Raw genomic sequence first — 17,816 nt, forward strand, 5'->3', positions numbered from 1 at the left:
AGATGGAAGGAATGGCCAACCAATAACTGGCCTAACTTGAAATCCATCCCATCTGCAAACACCAATCCCTGACATTATTAATGATATTCTGTTATGCTTCCAGACAGGACCCTAGCATAACTGCACTCTGAGAAGCTCTACCCAGCAGCTGACTGAAACAGATGCAAATACCCACAGCCAAACATTGGACAGAGGTTGGAGTCTCTTATGGAACAGTTGGGGGAAGGATTGAAGGCCCTGAAGGGGGTGGGCTCCCCACAGGAGGACCAACACAGTCAACTAACCTGAACCTCTGGGAGATATCAGAGATTGAGCCACCAATTAAAGAACACAAGGGGGCTTGAACAAGGCCATAGCACATTTGTAGCAGACATACAGCTCAATCTCTATGTGCCTCCCCACGCCAACAACAGAAGACAAGGCTCTCCCAAAAGCTGTAGCCTGACTGTGGTATCTGTTTCCCAACAGGACAGGGCTCCCTTGTCTGACCTCAGAGATAAAGGATGCACCTACCCTGGCAGAGATATAATGTGCCAGGGTTGGGGGATACCCTCTAAGAGGAGAAAGAGAAGCGGTGGGGAGGGTCTCTTTAAAGGAGTGACTTTAAAGGAGGGGGTATATGGATCAGAAAATTTAAAAATATCCTCCTGCCACAGAATAATTAAAAACTAAATGAACAGAGCAAAAAAAAAAAAAGAACATAAATGAATGTAAACAGGGAACTATGACCACTTAGTTAAGGAAACTTGTTGGAGATGTAGTAGGATTTCTCTTTAATACTTTATTATGTATAAATTAAATATAATCCATGTCCAAATTTGAAAAGTATATTGGAATATCTCATCAAGATGGAGATCATACCTGGTGCTGGTACAGCCAAAATCCTGTTGGCTGCCTGGTCACATACAGTGAAAATAACTTAGTACTATTTTTTTTTGCTCAATGGACAGAATAATAAACTACACCCTAAGTACTTCTCCATATATCCATAGATTATTACATCTGCCAACCCCCATTGCTGAAGCTTCATTTTGTAGTAGAGAACCGCAGCTGATCAGTATGCAGAGAACAGGAGAGTGTAAAGTGCTAATCCCTAAACTAAATGTCTATACCATACCCAAACCATCAACACTCAGGGATCATCAGTAAAGAGGGGGTGAAAATATTGTAAGAACCAGAGATAGTAGAAGCCTATAATAAAACAGTATTTACTGGATATTACAGCACAATTGTGCACATGAACTCACATGGGTTGGTACTGCATACACAAGACCTGTATAAGATTAAGCCAGCCAAATTCCCGGCATGGACTGGGGAGGAGTTCAGGAAGTACCACTACTAGTTGAGGAACTACTGACAACTGATAGCTGGTGGCAAAGGGAGGCTAAGTTTTCTTCAGGGATGGAGTAGTTTCAGTGCCACGCATGCTTTAGTATATGGTCCAATACCCATGCACATACAGGTCTAAATAAAACTCAGTGATTAAATAAATTAAACAGAACAAAAAGGAGCACATTAAGTTATGAAGGAAAACTGGTGAGGAAGATAGGGCCTTGGTGGAACAGAGTGCAAAGAATGAAAGGCGTGTTGATCAAAAAGCATTTTATGCATGTATTATACTAAATAACTTTAAAATACAATAATCTAAAATATTGAAAAGATAGAAAAATTATATTCCCAAACTATAATGAAAAATAAAAAACTGTTTTAGTTCATCATCGTCGTCGTCGTCGTTGTTGTTGTTGTTATAAAATACCCTTACTCAGCAACATAGAAAAGGTTTTCTTGGTTTTGGTTTTTGTTCAGCAGTACAGTCTAGCATGACTGAAAAGACAAGACAGCAGGATCTTGAGGTAGCTGATTACATTGTTTCTACAGGCGGGAAAAAGAGCCAGGAATGTCTGTGCTCAGCTTAATTTCTCCCTTCTAGGCAGTTTAGGATCCCAGCCAGGGGAATAGTGCCATCCATAGTGGGCAGCTTCCCATTACAATGTACTAAACCAAGCTGATCTCCCAAAGGTAAGCCCAGAAGCCAACAATTCTATATCCCATCAAGATAACAACTGACATTAATATCACAAACACTTCAGAAAGTTCACAAGTGTTGGGAAACATAATAGCAACCTATCAAAGATTAAAGGGAACTCATCAAATTTATTAGAATGAATGTAAATTAGAGCACACAGGCCAAAACTATTGGATACAGTGAACAAAGAACATAGAAGATATTTTAGGTTGGAAAAGCCTGGGTTAAGGCAGAAGAAAATACTCAAGTCCGCACAACATGACATCATACTACAAAATAAAAGGGATGACACAATAAAAGTAAATAATGAAAATAGTTCACACATAAGTCTAAGGAGATGACTCATCTGTAAAAGTGCTTTCTGTATACCATAAAACCCTTATAAAATCTAGACATAACAGCATGCCCCCATAATTCCAGCCCTCAGAAAGAAAAAACAGGAGAATTTCTTGGGGCTTCCTGGGTAGCCAATTGGTAAGCTTCAGGTTGAGTGAAAGATCCTGTCTCAAACAAACTAAAAGAAGAAAGGGTAAAGAAAGACATGTAATGCTAACCTTTGATCTCAACATGAACACATGGATGTACACACACACAACACACACGCACAAACACACACACAGTAGATCACACACTGAAAGAACAGAAAACAGCAGTGGAGCTGAGTGAGGTGGAACACATCTGTCATCTCAGCTCTCCGGAGGCTAATGCAGGAGGAATGCGTGCATGAACCTCAGCCCCAATTACAGAGCTAGCTCCAGGTGAAGGACATCTTTAAAGTATTCAATATTTATCTACAATTGAAAGTAACAAGAAGTCTCACAGTATAACGAGCAGTAAGATTGTCACTATCTATAAAAAAGAGAATAATAGGCAAGTTTATAAAACATTTACGTTAAAAAATGAAGAAACCTACAAAGGAATATAGCACAAACCCAAAAATATTGTAGAAAACCCAACCCGAACCACTGCTCCAAAATAAACAGCTGACCCAGGTGGCTACATTATTGAGTTGGACCAAAGATTTTAATATACTGCTAATTCCCCCTAAACTCCTCCAAATGAAAGGAAGAATGTGAAGCATGTCTGTCCAGACTTCAGCATCTCCCACGGGTTGCTGACCTACTCTGAGTTCACTTTATGTCTCAGGCTGGGTGCCATTTTCTGAAGCATAAATAAAGATTTGATTAAAGGAAGCCTAGATGTTAGGGTTGAATTTTTGATGATGGTAAATCCAGAGTGGATTTTGAGTGCTCTCTTTAGACAGGATACATCCACACTCTTAGCCCTCTCTATCCCTTGATTTCAGTGTCTATGAAAAAAATCTATCTTACAAACAGTAAAACAAAGCATCGGTTTGCAGTGTGCTCTGTATCATATTCTTACTCAGTCTAAAACCATAGTGAAGGGCCTTGGTGCAATGGTTATGACATTGCCCCAAAATACCCATCCAGTAAAAGATAGAGGACTGGGCTGTGCCTCAGTCTACAGGAAGCTCGTAGAACATTCTAGAAGTGCAAGAGGTCATGGATAGGTGCTGAAGAGGTCACCGGTAGGTACTGTAAGCAAGGATTCTTGGCTGATCTCACAGCTGCAACAGTGTTTCCTCTATCACAGTCAAAGACACAATGCAGGGGGTGTAGGAGGAGGCATGAGGACAGTCCAGAACAGTGTCTAAGACTCCAATTCACACAGCAGCTGAGCCACTGAGCTGGCTGACTCTATGTTCACACTTCGCAGATAATTCTCAAATTCAAAATGGGGATTCTCCAAAATTAGTAAAGCCAGGAGTAAATCTTAGTGCAGGCAGGCATGTGGTAAAAACTACAGCTTTGAGGAGGTGGAACTTAAAGAGTTTTTATTTTACTTATATGTTCTTTGAGAATTCCATATAATACAGAGAGGGGGGGAGGGAGGGAGAGAGAGAGATAAAATGTATTTTGAGCAAGTCAATATGACAACTTCTTACAGACCTTCTGAACACTGTATACTATTTAACTAACTTAAAATTCCTCTTTCAGATGAAGTGAGGAGTCTATGTTCAGCAACTGCCTGAAAAGAGAAAGATGAGATAGGGTGTAATAGAGTCAGACATCATATGCAGCTTCTGGACATGCACACCTGCACACACACTTGCACACACACAAATTTGCATGCTAATATAAGAAAACAATCAAGTTCTACTACAGGAAAGTAAAACCATATACTATAACCTCTGTTAAAATTGTGAGGTAAAGAATCCTAGAGTTTCAAATATCCAAGTAGCAGCTAGGGAACACATGTTTGGCCGGGACTTAATAATTAGACCCAAGGAAACCTTCGCATTAGAAGCACAGTGCCTCAGTGAGTGACTGCACCATGATGTGGATCTAACATGAAGCTACTGCAAAGAGTGGGCTACCAAAGAGCTGTGCATAGAAATAGCAATTGCCACTTCTCATCACCGCATGGTCACATCTTGCTGGGAATTAGGGAACAGAAAGTCAGCTGGAGTGCTTGTAGGTCACTGTTCAAGTTTGTTTAAGAGTGATGATGGACAGTCAGCTGTGGAAAGAGAGAAGAATCCATGACTGGGGAATCTGATGACCTGCCTGCATGCTTCTGGTTCTTTAGGACCTGCTGCTGAGTTGCTTGTCTGGTTATATGCTCTGTGTGTCAATTACAGGCCCATGTCTTTCATCCCCCAGAGACAACCACTCTAATTAGGAGTAAGCTCCACTCACTGAAATTACCTGGCTCACTGGCACACAGCTATCTAATAGGAAGCAGACCCTACATGACAATGTGCATAAGGGACAGGAGACATGCTTCAGGTAGCAAACCGACAGCAGTGACAGAAGGGTCGGGTGAACTATGGGATAGTTGATTTGAGTATAAAAGAAAGTGTTGCTCGAACTCTGTGCTCTGACTCAGATATGGAAGACAATATGTCAAAATATACTGATGTGTAGACTTAAACAAAACTAACCCATTTTCATATAGAGTTACAGGGAAGCACTTTACTCTTGTATTGTGTTTGACAATCAAGCTCCTTTGGAGCCCTGAATGACAGAGGTTCATGATGTTCAGAATTGACAAAGGGATTACACTACATCATTGGCTTTCAGCCATGAGAGCAGTTGCTAGTGCTGCTTCATCTCCTAAAAAGATAAAAAGTTAAAGCAAGGGCTGCAGGAATAATTCAGCAGTTAAGAGTACTTTCTGGCTTTCTGGGGAACCCAGGTTCCATTCCCAGCACTCACACAATGGTCCACAACCATCCTTAACTCCAGTTCCAGGGGATCTGACATCCTCTTCTGACCTCCAGGATCATTTATTTGGTATAATTTGTAGTCCAAATTCTGATTATTACTTTGTAATTTCAATTTTTCAGATTGCATCTCATTGAGATCAAGAAAAAAAAAGTTGTAAAATGTGATCAATAAAGAAATGGTACTACTTTTACAGACTACCTCTTTATTTACTGTGGACATGGTGTTGTCTGAAGGCAGCTGCTGCTTGAGCAATGCCCATATCCATGGTGTACACTTAAGAGAGAATACTGAAGCTATAGTCTACACTGCACTGGGGGTGGGCAACAGCTCTAGTTTAAATTCTCTTTGGAATACGTCATCACTCATATAATATTATATTGACAAAAGCAATATTTGGTTGTTATTTGAAGTTTGGTATTGTCTGTGAATAGGTCCAAGAGTAACTCTTTGAAATGTGTCAGCTCCTCTCAGTGTGCTCTGAGTGACACACTCTTGTGCACACAAATTAAATGTATGCTCAGGTGTTGTTGCACTTGGATGTGAGTGTCCTCAAGTGTGGACCTTTACAATGTTTTGCTTAAGGGTTTATTATTTGTTTCTACCTATTTTTAACAAATAATTACACAGACACATCGGTACTTAACAGCATCTTGGTATATAATAACTATTTCACTAATTGATCTAAACTTTTCTTTCTGTTATATAGTTGGAGAAGTCGAACAAGGATAAAGCTGTGCTCTGCTATATCTGCACTTTGAAGTAGAAACGAGTAAAATATTCAACATTGAGACAAGGCCATGACTGTATCATGTGTAAATATTAGAGCAAAACCATCAGGGTTACAGGTCAGTGGCAGAAAGCCTGAGTAAGGCACCTGAGCCATCCCCAGCACAAAAAAGAAACTTCTCCCTTTTCAAGATCAGTTGTGTGCTTCTTCACATATCTTCTGTAAAGACATAGAATGCATACAGACATGAGTTCGTTTTTGAGAAACCTGAATGCATAGCGGATGTAAAACCAGAGTTACAAGGAACAAAACAGTAAGTTGGAAAATTACCATGACCTCGGCGAAGCTCTGAAAAATTACAAGCATTAATTGAGTAATAAATGTGGATTGCTGCCATTCCTCAGTCAATGTCACATAATATTTAAAACTATGCCTAAAGTGTCCTTCAGGAACATTTAACTGTGCTGTATCATTTTTTATGCATGTTTTAATGGAGACCTCCTGTTGGTGATTCGACACAACTCAACCCCAAACAGGACTATTGGGCTCAGCTTCCTTATATCCTTATATACCATTAGAGGGCTCTGTGCCCTCACCCCATGGTCCCTTCAGCAGTCAATGACAAGGAAGTCAGATTTGTGTCCTCTGCAGTCCTAGTCAATAAACCAATTCACTTATCCTCATCCCTGATCTTACATTTTGCAAGCTGAACAGAGATAAGCCTGGGCAATGTTAGACAAGCCAAGGAGCCCTGGACAGACTCACGGTCATGTTTACAGCGAGGTTTACCCTTGATAGAAGAGAATAAGCACAGAGAAAATATTGTGCCAATCCTCTTTACTTTATGAAAGATTTGAAAGATTAAAGGAGGGTCACATACACTCACACACACACATACACACACACACACACACACACACAGAGACAGAGACAGAGACAGAGACACAGAGATCTGATTTTGTTTCTTACTCTGTTCCCACTCATCATACCACACATACACACATACAAGTACACACTCATACATAAACACAGTCTCTCAAATTCCCATGTACACAATGCACACATGCACAGGCACATGCACACACACGCATATTTGTACACAGACAGACATGTTCATGCCTGCCACCATTAGTCAATAAATTCTAATGCTCAGGCCAAGTTCAAATTAGGTGCTTATACTTCCTCTATCTCACCTATTTTCTCCTGTCCACAGAACCGAAGATTGCCATGTGCACTCACCTGTAGCTGTTGACCTGCTATTGTGTTAGAAAATAGAAATAACCGACTTAATGTCTCTTGAGTATACATCTGTGCTAGAGGAGACGCACTTCAGTGTAACCTTCCATCACAAAGGCTGGCACTGTGTCTGTCAGTCCTGTTGAAAGAGCCTTATTAATACCGTGTGTGTGTGTGATGCTTTGATTTGCTGCTGTGTGAGAGAATGGGAGTGGCTCACCGAAGTTGGATACCTCTTACTACCCACTGCATGGCTCAACCACATTTGTAAGTTTCCCATGCAGCTTGTTAGACTCATCTGACTCACAAATCCATTTACAGAGATGAACAGCACACCTGTAACAAGAAACCAAGAAACTTCCTGCCAGCTCTTCACCCATTTCTGTGAGTGCCTCAACAAATTTGTTCCTATCTGTCACAAAGAAACAATCTCCAAGGGGATGGAAAACAGTAAAGACTGAAGACTCTTACTATCCTGATTTCTAAATAATTGCCCTGAACAAGGACAGCCTGCATTGACCTACTAAGCACGCAGGAACCTATCTATCCTCAAAAACAGGCTTGTACCTACCTGTTGCCCAAGTATACGTAGCCTGGGTGGACTCCTAGGTACATCTCTTCCTAGGCTTTATACATATACATGTACCTGTATGTGTACATGTACATGCACATATATCTATATATATGTATGTGTGTGTATATATATATATACACATACATATATGCTAACCCATATATATATGTATATATACACATATACATCATATACATATACATATGCATACACATATAGATCATATACATCATATACATACATATACATATACATGTTAAAATCAGCAGCTCCTTCACAGAGGCAATAATGTCAGAGGCTCCTTGAGGAGTTGGCTTTTGGGGGAATCCAGTCAGTCAGGAACAGCATCCAAAAATAGGGTGACCCTGAAATTTTCTTTCTAGTTTGACACAGAGACAATTAGAGTTCCTCCACACATCAAGACAATGAGACAATATTTAGGAGTAGCAGTGAGCTCCCATAGGGACAGGTGGTGCTCTCAAAAATCCTTAGTATCCAGCAGGAACAGGCTATACAGGCTGAAGAACTCTGATCTTACTGTCATTATTGTATCCAGAATGAGTCCACAGTTATCAGAGAGCCTACTTACCAGTACACAATGCCTCAGAATCAATAATGCCTCGTGATGCTGAAAGCTCATGTATATCCACCCTTCAGCTTTCAGTCCTAGCTCTTAACATCACCATTATATTAAAGGAATCATCCACCAGACATGGCCATTTCAACTCAGTTTTTCCTCCACCAAACATGTTCTTAGACACAGGCTCAGCTTTGAAGAGAGGGACTCCAGTTGTGCCCTTGAGCTTTATCCCTCCCTAATATTGACAGTGCGTCTTTCACTTGTTCTTGGACTCCTCTCTGCATGACCCACTTTCCCTTCTCAACATCAGCCCAGGCTTTTCCAAGATCTTCCAAACAGTCTCAAAATTGTCTCATTTGATTCCTTTTCTGTAAGTGTCTTCCCTGGGCATGAAACATAAGGATTTTAGCAGTCTGCCTCCAGCATATTTATAACACACTGATTAAAAGGAATAAATTACAACTGCATATGAATCTCAAAAATTTAATGCAAGCCCCCACAGGGACAGACTAATACATGAAGATGGACATTTGAAGGTGGTGACCCTTTGGGGGCATTTGATTGCAGAGAGCAGAAAAAAAAAAGAGTGTTCTGGGAATGTGGGGCAAAGTCTATATTTCAGTGTGGTTGCAATATAGAAGTGTGTGTGTATATGCCAGAATTTTTATGCTCTTAAAAATTCTTGTATATTGTTTTATATAAGTAAGTTTTTCTTTGACATTAGATATAATTCAATATAGAGGCAAAGTTTATGAAAGTGAGATAACATATGCCAGAATTCATCATGCTAAAAGGGGCTTCCATTGCAGGAGATGAAGGTCAAATTTTTCATTTCCTAATAATCTAGAGATGCCCAAGGGTCTTAGCAGTCTTTTGCAAGACCACCCAGAATGATCTGAAAGTCAAAAGGTAGTTCTTTCTCCTTAATGCTGGGATGGTGAACATAGGAAGGGCAAGAAAAAGGGCACATCTAACCCAAATCACATCCCACGGTGTTTGAGTACCTCAGGAGAGCACTGTGAAGCTGAGCTGGGTTGAAGCTTAGAGATACAATGTGTCTGCAAAAAGTGGCTGCTGTGTTCCCTGCATGCAATTCACAGGGACACTGAGTCAAGAAGAAGCTGAGAAGAATCTGTGCAGAGAGTGACAGGCAGTAGCCTCCAGCACAGTGGACAGTAAGTAGCAGACACATGTTTCCATTTTCAAAAGGAGCAGAAGCCAGAAGAAAGCATATTTGTGGGTTTGAGTTAAACCAATGCACACTGCTCTAGGCTGGCCTGCTGGTCACCCTGATAAAGCCACACATGGGATATTTTTACTTTTATCACGGATTAAAATTTCCACACAAGGTGAGTGTGCTACATGGATAACATGTGGATGGCCCTATCACTATTTTATAACTAATTTTATAATTATCACTATTTTATAACTTGTTTTTTAGATGTAACATCACTGCACAGTGAGGGGTAAAGAAAAGGGAAGCCAGAGGAGCTGTGGGCCATCGAGGTTAAACCTGACCTAGTCTTCCCTGGAAACAGGTTCCTTGTCAGGAATTAAGATGAAAACTCATGTGACTCGTAAAGATATCCCCCCATGGGTGAAAGTTCCTACAGACCTGGAAAAGCCAGAAGTCAACAAGCTGGTGCTAAACGCTCTGTTCGGCCCACAGGGCTCTCGAATGCCTCACTTCGAGCAGGTGGGCCGGGTCATGTTTGAGCTCAAGACTCTGGAATCTTCTGATCTTACCGAGACCTTAATTTATGGCTCTGAAGAAAAGAAGTTTCGGACTAAATGGATGCTTCAGTCCATGGCTGAGAGGTACCGCCTGCGCCAGGAAAGAGGCGTGCTCAAGCTGGAGGAAGGCATGGAGGTCCTGGAACTAGACCAGGGTTCGAAGAAGTAAAGCCAGTTTCCAGTCATTGTGAGTCCCACCTGGACACAGGCTGTGGCTGGCCAGTGTTTGGTTCTGACATGAGTTTTTTTTTTTTTGGCCTGACATGAGTTTTAACTTTGTTAGGTCCTTCAAGATATTCTTGGATCCCTACTGTGTATTCTGATGTGAATATCTGCATGTCATCATTAAAACATTTAAAGAGCCAGAAAAAAAAAGGGAAGCCAAGTAAGCAAATGGTAAGAGATTGAGAATTTATGATGTACACTGAAAATTTTTCCCTGCACAACTCCTGTGTCCTGATTGCAGAGTTAACCCCTACCCTTTGCTGGAAAAGTGCTGGGCAAGCATTTCCAAATTAGCCAGTTCATCTTTTCTGATAGTACTGGGTTTTTATAAGTGGCAAAGTGGACTTTCAAGATATTTACCCTGTACTTAAATGACAGTTGAAAGTGTGTGCTACTCCTGAAGAGGACCTGCGTTTAACTCCCATAACCTATACCAGGAGCCTCAGGGCCTTCTGTAACTACAGCTCCAGTGGTATCTGGTATCCTGTTATGGCCTCCACAGGCACTGCATTCATATGCACACACACACACACACACACACACACACACTTAAAAATAAATTGGTTAAATGTGTGCACTGAAACAAAAAATAAGACAACATTGTCATTTGTCTTTAACACATTTCTTTAATTAATTAAAAGCACAATCAGTTTTATTTATAAATGGAGGTGTTACTCACCACACCTACATGAGGTGGGCTTTAGCAGCTCCATGATACAGATATGGAAGTTGAGACTCTGAGGGTATCTATGACATAGTCTAGGGACTATATTATCTATTCTATATGAGCTGGGGTTGGAGCACACACTACTTTCAGTGAAGCAGAGTCTTCCATACTTGATGGATATCTTCTACTGGCTGCTAAGTGTCTCCTGTCACCAGCTCATCTTTTGATGGCACAGATCTCTTGATTAATATTATCTCCTGTAGTCTAGATAGAAAACTCCTCAGAGATTCTCAGGTGGAGGGTATGAGTAGACAGACAATGTAAGAAGAACAAGGGAAAATCTGAAGACCAAGGAGAAACCAGAAAACCGGCAATGTTGGGGAAAGTGAAGGCTGGATCTAGACTTCCTTTCTAGTCAACTTACCATCTCCTTAACACAAAATGTAAGACAAAAGATTCAGGATTTATGTTTACTTTAAGTCTACTTTGAGCTTCTAATTCTTAGGTAGTGCTTGTGAATATTTTCAAAGATCAAATTAGAAAGTAAAGTTTAGACTTGAAGAGACAGTAGTCTGAGTCCCCTCAGCTGTATTTCTACCTGGAGATTTGGAGTATGTTATGTAATCTCTTGAAACCCTGCACAGCTCAGGAGTGGGTTCTGTGGGTTCGGTGGAAGGACTGGAAATTGGATGGGCCATTAAGATATTGAGAATTTATGATGTACACTGAAAACATTTACCTGCACAACTCCCATGTCCTGACTGCAGAGTTAACCCTTCCTCACCCTTTGCTGGAAAAGTACTGGGCAAGCATTTCCAAGTTACCAGTTTGTCTTTTTTTTTTTTTAATATTACTAGATTCTTTATAAGTGGCAAGGTGGGCTTTCAAGATATTTGCATTGAACTTAAATGACAGTTTGCTGGAGAAAGTATGGTACCTCAGACTCAATGAGTGGGGATTGGTTAGCTTGCATTGTTTACTCAACTCTCTTTTCTACACAGGAATTCATGCTCGATGTCTAACACTTTGGTTCACACAGGAATTTAAATTCCAAACCCAGAGCTAGGTTTCTGGATTACGTTTTCAGCTAATCTCAGTGATGCCAGGCCAGCAGATGGTTCAGTGAGTGAAGGCCCTTGCTACCAATTTTGATGATCTGAGTTTAAAACTAAAACCCACATGGTTAAAGGAAAGACTTAATCCTACAAATCACCCTCTGATTTACATAGGCATGGCTACACTGATACAGACACACACAAAATAAATAGATAAACATTACAAAATCACCCTTTCTTACATGTTATCTCCACCCCTAGGAATACAAAGGATACTTTGACTAGAGTCCTGCAAACTCTTCAGCAGGCTAGACTGACATCGGAAGGCACAGCACTTACCTTAGCGCTTGCTCAAATATAAAGTACAAGTTCATAGCATATCCCATATAGCAAAACAAAACAAGAAAACTTCCTTCAAATGCAAGTTTCCAGAAAGTGTCCACCTTTAATTTAATAATAAATTTAATTGAATAATAAGTAAGCAGCTAGCCATCTTAACTTCTGGCAATGCATCTGATGAGAGAAGAGCAAGGTTTCCAGTTCCTGAGCAGGAGGGAGGAAACAAGGAAGGAGGAAGGCCAGGAATGCTACAATGTCTCTAATGCCTCTAATACAAAACATTGTCCTTATTGAAGCACTGTCCTAGTTGCCATGAAACACCACACACTCCTCTCAGACCGTACTCTACACACGGACCTAAGTAATAGTACCACCTAGTGAACCAATACATTTATTAGACTTTTACTGACAGGAACATAGGAGACTCAAAATATGTGCACCACCAAAAGATTCTCTACTCTTACCTGGCTACTTCATGAAAACTGAGTCACAGAGCCCCATCTTAGTTCACCTCGCATCTGTTGTAGGCTTCAGCCCTTCCTGAGCCATGTGAAACTGCAGGACGGGTGGAATCTCAGATAAAGATCCAATGGCATTCACAATCCTTATGTAGGAAAGATAAACATTTGCATGACCATGAACTCTAACAACTACAGCATGGTTCTACTTACTTTGTTGCCATGACTACCAAGCCATGTATTCTAGGTGACCGCAGCAATTTCTGTTCATGATGGTATGTCCAGAGAGGATATTATTATCTCCATACTTATCTTTCAACTTTTGTCACATAACTAAGGGCTCACCACATAGAACAACTAAGAGAAATGTCAGCTCTGGGGATCATTCCAACATGGAATCCCATCTCACTGCCTCCTGGACCTGGGATGCAGCCAACCTTCTAGAACACTCTTTCTTAGATTGGTAACATTTCTGGTCTGTTCATTTAAAACTCTGCTATGGGTATCAAAAAAGAAAAGTACACACAGGGCTGTTTTATAAATAACTGTCCTTAAAGAGCAGGGAGCAATCACCTCTGTCTGACAGTCATCTCTACATTCGTTGTTCTCACCAATTTCTTATCTTACTCAGTTTCTTATAGTAGCTATCATTCTTTATGGACCACAAGATTATATTTTATTGCCTTTCGGATTACGGCTACTTCTTATGTAAAATTAATAGGATTATATGAAAATGTAAATTAATGGAAATATTATGTTAATGATCACTCGGTGTATCCCGTTGATCTCTCTGTAGAACAGAGACAGCAAGGCCTGGCTCCTCCTACAGGAACAAGCATCCGTACACCACAATTAAAAATAAGCAGTAGTTACCAACAGTATGCCAAATTTCCAGTAAATACACATGAGTCATAAGGCAGGGACACTGAATCTGCTAAAATATCTTAGAGATTTTTGCTGTATGGGGTTTCAGTTGTTAATGTGGAGCTGAGTATGAACCTAAGACATACTGAAATCAGGACACTGTGGGGCTTAATGTTGTTTAATATGTAGTGACAATAGATTAGAAGACTCCCTAGGTAAGAGCATTAGGTCTTTACTATGGTGACTCTGTATTCTCTTTTTTCCTTTCTCACATTCTGCAGCATTAAGCTCTGTTCTGCTGTCTGGATCAGCATTCACATTGGCTGATGATTTTGTCTTCTGTAATGAATCACCCTGCACATACTTATTTATTCATTAGAGGTTTAATGATTATTTAATATACACAAAATACTATACAGTGTACAAAAGAAAGGAGTGTGCCCTTATGGAGTTCCTGGATGTGGAGAAAGATAAGAAGAGAATCCTTCATTAGCATTCACAGCAGAAGAGCAGAACATGTTGAAGAAGGCTTTGGGGAGGTGAGCGTTTTGAATTGGGATGTTGAAAGATAAATATAATTTATTACCTTTATATATGTTAAGGGTTTTGGAAGAATTTCTTTGCAGAAGAAATTAATTTTCAATCTAATTTGATCTCGGGGGGGGCATTCATGAAATTCTAAAAGGCTTAGTGATTTCCTTAGAAATATACTTTTTTCTTTATCAAACATCAAACATGCTCCATTATTTATTTCCATGTGGTTGTCATGCATTCCATTTATTAAATGGATAATTTTGAATATTCCAGGCGTTAGGTACCAGGTGCTGGCGATGTGAAAGCTGATATGGTAAGATCACTTCTGGGTTCTTTGAATCATCTCAGTTAAGGAAGAAGATAGATATCCTGTAATCAAATAAAACATGACAGACATTGCAAAGTTGCAACTTTTACCACAAAACCAAGGAAATAATTAGGAGGTGATTAAATAGAGGAGAAAGAGGCATTATATGGTGGTAGAGAGAGAAGAATGTGGCCAGAAACAATAATAAAAAAGTATATTTTCACACTGTAGAAGGCCCAACCCCAGGCCAGAGCACAGTGACCACTAGGAAGATCCGTTAAACTGCAGACTTGTTGTTTTCAGACACTAAGCAAACCTCTAGTCTGACCATGCTTCCTCTTCTTCTCCAGGGGCTTCCTTCTGGATTCTGTTAAAATAGGCATAGAAGGAAGCAGGAATGCTTGTAAAAATAATGGCTCCAACATTTCACTGTGAGACTAGAGAAAAACAAGTGACCCAGACTAGACTCGAGGCAGGAAGGATGAGATGGGAGGGGCTAGGCCTTATTCTGAAGCTGGGAAGAGACACCTCAGGAGAATGAAGTCTGTCTGTTTCCTGCTCTCGATTCCATTCTCAGAAGAGTAGCAAGACCATTTCTTGTTGAAGCCACAGAGACTATGGTATCATCTAATATGGTCCAGAGCTGTTAATATGAAGGTTGCTACATCTTTCAAGGGGACACCTACATGAGTGTATCTATGCACAGCGCCACATCCACACCCTCCTCCACATCCACCATTGCACGATTACGAAAATGCTCTTATGCTGCAAACATTAGTGCCCATTTCCCAACTGATACGTATAATCCATCTAAGGAACAAAAGAAAAAAAACCCACCTCACTTTCTTGAGTGATAATAATATTAATTTTAAAATATAAAATAATTTCCAGATAGCAAGAGATGTCACTACACTCAATGCATGAGAGTGATGTCTTATTCTGATAGACAGAAAGTATTTCCAACTGGATTTAAGTGTCCTCATTACTGTAATTCTCAGAAGAATTCCTATTAAAATCAGGCACACACAATCAGGCTCATTACCATCCACACAATTCAACATTGTTTTTGAAGTTACAGCCAACATAGCATACAAGAAACAAAAACACAGAGCACACCGATTGGAAGGACACCTGGATCAAAGGATGTGAAAAAAATGCAAAACACGGGTGACTGGGGGCTTGTTCTGTATTTTAAAATGTGGTGTGTGTGTGTGTGTGTGTGTGCGTTCGAGTGTACATACATGTATGTGGATACATGCATGTGTGCATATGTATATGCATGTATATGTACATATGTGTGTATGTATATGTACATATGTGCATATGTATATATATGCATGTACAAATTGTGTTTATACATGTGTGTACATGTATATGTATATGAATGTATATGTGTACACATGTGGATGTCTTCTGTCATTCCTTAGGTGCTATGAGGTTTTATGAGACAAGCTATCTTAGTGGCCAATGAACCCTGAAAACACTCCTATTTTCACGCCATAGAGCTAGTATTACAAACAGGAACATGGACTCCCAAGATTTTATACACAGATTCTGGGCATTCTTGTGCAACAAGCACATGAAAGACTAAACTGTATCAACAGCCAGAACTTCATCTTTTGAGGAAGAAATTTACTGGGGATACAGTCTCCAGGAAAGGAAAGTGCAGTTTGCACCACTCAGTGAACAACGAGGAAAACACATTCCCCAGTCACACTACATCATCAAATAGCACATTTTTATCATTTTGTTATAAGGATTTTTTTTGTCAGTTGTATAATGAGTATTAAGCTCTTCTCCAGAGGCTCTGTCATGCATCTAGAGTCTTGGCCCTCTTAATTTGTCCCCTTTTCTCTGTTCAAGTTTTAAAGATGTTTTTGACTCTTGTGGTCTCTGATTAAAGTCTTCGTAAATATCATCATCAATCCCTTTCCACTTGGTGCTAAGTGTATGGAGATAAAAGCAGTCTTTGGCTATTAGAAAGCATGTCCCTGCATGTGTGCCAGACATGCATTCTTGGGCTACAGTGATGGCCTTTATTCCAGTGGGGCCAGCGTTTCTGCCGAAGGTGAAAAAAAAAAAAGCTTAGATGACTTAGCTCAACTGAGCATCAGCTATGATTCTTTGTGTTCCCAGAGCTGACTGCAAGTCTGAGCTTGGCTAGACAGCTCTCCTGTAAATAAACACACCTCAGCTCTACCCCCGAACACCGCCAGGCTCTCCGCAAGCTGCTCACTACTGTCACCCACATCACAAACATTCTTGTTACAAGATCTTCGAGGGAAAGCGGACATGAGATTAGGATCAAAGCCAGACTTACTTCTCCGTGACTGGATGTCACAGCCTCGTGGAGTTAATTCAGATAATTGTCATATTTTATCTTTACTTTGGTTGCTGTGAAACTTAAACTCCAGGTGCAAATGATTCTACACAAAGTCTCTGCACCCAGCAGGCACGCATGCACATTTTACCTGCCCTGTGCTAGCTCGCTGAGGTTCTCTGTACTTTACTCTCTTCCCTTGTATTTTGGCAGTATCCATTATCCCGCTTAGTAATGAACTAAGCAATAAATATATAAGAACCTGGCATAACATTCACAATTGCATTGCATAGTATCTCTTCTTTTCTCCCTGTATCCTTCCATCTCCATTCTCTAAAACTGACAGTCTGTGTTTTGTCTGTTTATCTTCCATTCCCCAAGTCAGAATTACTTTTGATCAAGGAAATCAGCTTAATGGTAAACACATCACCTGCCTAGGTAGTGGTCTTGGTGTGAACACATTAGTTTTTTCATTCTGTTTTGCTTTGCTTTTTAGCAACAGCGGTCTCAGATCTGAAGACAGGAAGAGACTTTTCAGAAGGACGAATAGTCTGGCCTTTGTGGAAGTCCAAGTATAAGCAAGAGCATGTAAGCTTCTAATTGCTTTAAATACCACTCTCAAAGGTGGTCCTGGGGATGGCAGGTCACAGTCTTTTGCTATATGAATCAATATTGAAGCTTTAAAGCCTGGCTAGAACATGAAGACCTTGAAGCTTTTTTTTTTTTTTTTTTTCCTGCAGGGAAGCTAAAATGGAATATTAAATATTTAAAAGTAGGTCAGACTTAATAAATGCATTCTGAAGTAACCCAGCCTTTAAATTAAGCCACAGTATGGAACGCATGAATTCGAGATGATGTGTCTGCTTCCATGTGGGTCCACCAGGGCACTCTTATTATGCCAAAATTCTATTTGCACAGA

The 17,816-nt window shown here is 40.2% G+C and overlaps 1 pseudogene; it reads left to right on the forward strand.

Annotated features, from left to right (window-relative positions):
* Positions 1-9,952: 9,952 nt before the first annotated feature.
* LOC114622364 lies at positions 9,953-10,297 on the forward strand (annotated as a pseudogene).
* The last annotated feature ends 7,519 nt before the right edge of the window (positions 10,298-17,816 follow it).

Source organism: Grammomys surdaster, unplaced genomic scaffold (genome assembly GCF_004785775.1).
Source record: "Grammomys surdaster isolate TR1022 unplaced genomic scaffold, NIH_TR_1.0 188, whole genome shotgun sequence".
Lineage (NCBI taxonomy): Eukaryota > Metazoa > Chordata > Mammalia > Rodentia > Muridae > Grammomys > Grammomys surdaster.